Source organism: Mustela erminea, chromosome 14, assembly GCF_009829155.1.
Source record: "Mustela erminea isolate mMusErm1 chromosome 14, mMusErm1.Pri, whole genome shotgun sequence".
Lineage (NCBI taxonomy): Eukaryota > Metazoa > Chordata > Mammalia > Carnivora > Mustelidae > Mustela > Mustela erminea.
Window position 1 is genome coordinate 24,049,106 of NC_045627.1, and position 1,735 is coordinate 24,050,840.

At 32.2% G+C, this 1,735-nt stretch overlaps 1 non-coding gene across 1 annotated transcript; it reads right to left on the reverse strand.

Annotated features, from left to right (window-relative positions):
• Positions 1-729: 729 nt before the first annotated feature.
• On the reverse strand, positions 730-832 carry LOC116573799. The gene has a single exon (XR_004279008.1). It is a non-coding gene; the product is annotated as a U6 spliceosomal RNA (small nuclear RNA).
• Positions 833-1,735: the final 903 nt, after the last annotated feature.

The window sequence follows — 1,735 nt, forward strand, 5'->3', positions numbered from 1 at the left end:
ACTGTATTTTTCCCATTGCACATTCTTTCCTGCTTTGTTGAAGATTAGTTGACCATATTATCCTGGGTTCTTTCTGGGGGTTTTATTCTGTTCTAGTGATTTCTGTGTCTATTTTTGTTAAAGTACCATATTATTTTTGATCACTAAAGCTTTGTAATAGAGTTTGAAGTCTAGAATGTGATGCCACCAGCTTTGCTTTTCTTTTTCAATATTGCCTTGGATATTTGGGTTCTTTCCTGGTTCCATATAAATTTTAGGATTGTTTGTTCTAGCTCTATGAAAACTGCCATTGGCATTTTGATAGAGATTGCATTCAATCTATAGATTGCTTTGGGTAATATAGACATTTTAACAATATTTGTTCTTCTAAGCCATGAGCATAGAATGTCTTTCCATTTCTTCATGGTATCTTCAGTTTCTTTCATCAATGTCTTACAGTTTTCAGAGTACAAGTCTTTCACCTCTTTGGTCAGGTTTATTCCTACATATCTTATTGTTCTTGATGCAGTTGTGAATTGGAGTGATTCCTTATCTCTTTTTACTGCTTCATTACTGATGCATAGAAATGCAATGGATTTCTATACAATGATTTTGTATCCTGCAACTTGACTGAATTCATCTATCAGTTCTAGCAATTTTTTGGTGGAGTCTATCAGGTTTTCTATATAAATATCATGTCATCTGCAAATAATGAATGTTTTACTTCTTCCATACTGATCTGAATGGCTTTTATTTACAGAAAACTTCATGAATTTACATATCATCCTTGCTAAGGGGACATGTTACCTCTGTATTTTTCCAATTTTAATATATGTACTGCCAAAGTGAGCACTATTTTCATGTGATTTTGGTAACTAGTGTCTTTCAAGGAATTTATCAATTTTATATAAAAAAGTTTTCAAATGTACTGATATAATGTTTTTCTTATTATTCTCTTACCTTTTTAATATTGGTATATTTTCTAGTGGTGTCACCTTGTTCATTCCTGATATTGGTTAAGTTTGTTTTCTCTATTTTCCTGATCAAAGTGCCTAGAGATTTATCAGTTTTATGTATCTTCTCAAACACCCAGCATTTAGTTTCATTAATTTTCTCTATTATTTTCCTGTCATATTTAACCATTTGCACTTTGATCTTCATTATTTCTACTTATCTTGCCCTCAATTTTCTCATCCTTTTCTAGTTCCTTAGAGGAGGAATCTAGTATCATTGATTTGAGACCCTTCTTTTCTAGAATTAACATTTAGCACTAACATTTGCCCCCCAAAATCACTCTAGCAGCATCACACACGTTTTGAAATGCCACATTTTCATTTTCACTAAGTTCAAATATGTTTTTAACTCAATCTTGGAATTTTTTCAGTGAACAATGAGTTATCTGGAATTGTCTTATTTAAATTTCCAAATTTGGGAGCTTTGCCAGAGGTTTTTCTGTTACTGGTTTCTAATTCAGTTCTACTATTTAATGGAAGGATACTTTCTACGGTCTTAAATCTTTTCCATTTTATGGAAGCCAGTTTAAGGACACAGAATATGATCTATCTTGATAAATGTTCTATGTGTACTTGGAATACAGTAATAATAAGGGTTTTAATGTGATTGATAATTCTATCATCTGTGTCAGGTCTGTGTCAGCTTTGATCGACTACCTTTCTCTTTTTATGGTTTTACTCTCCACCTTCCTAGCAGCTGAGTAATTTTTAATAGGACACCAGGCACTGGGAATTTACCTTAT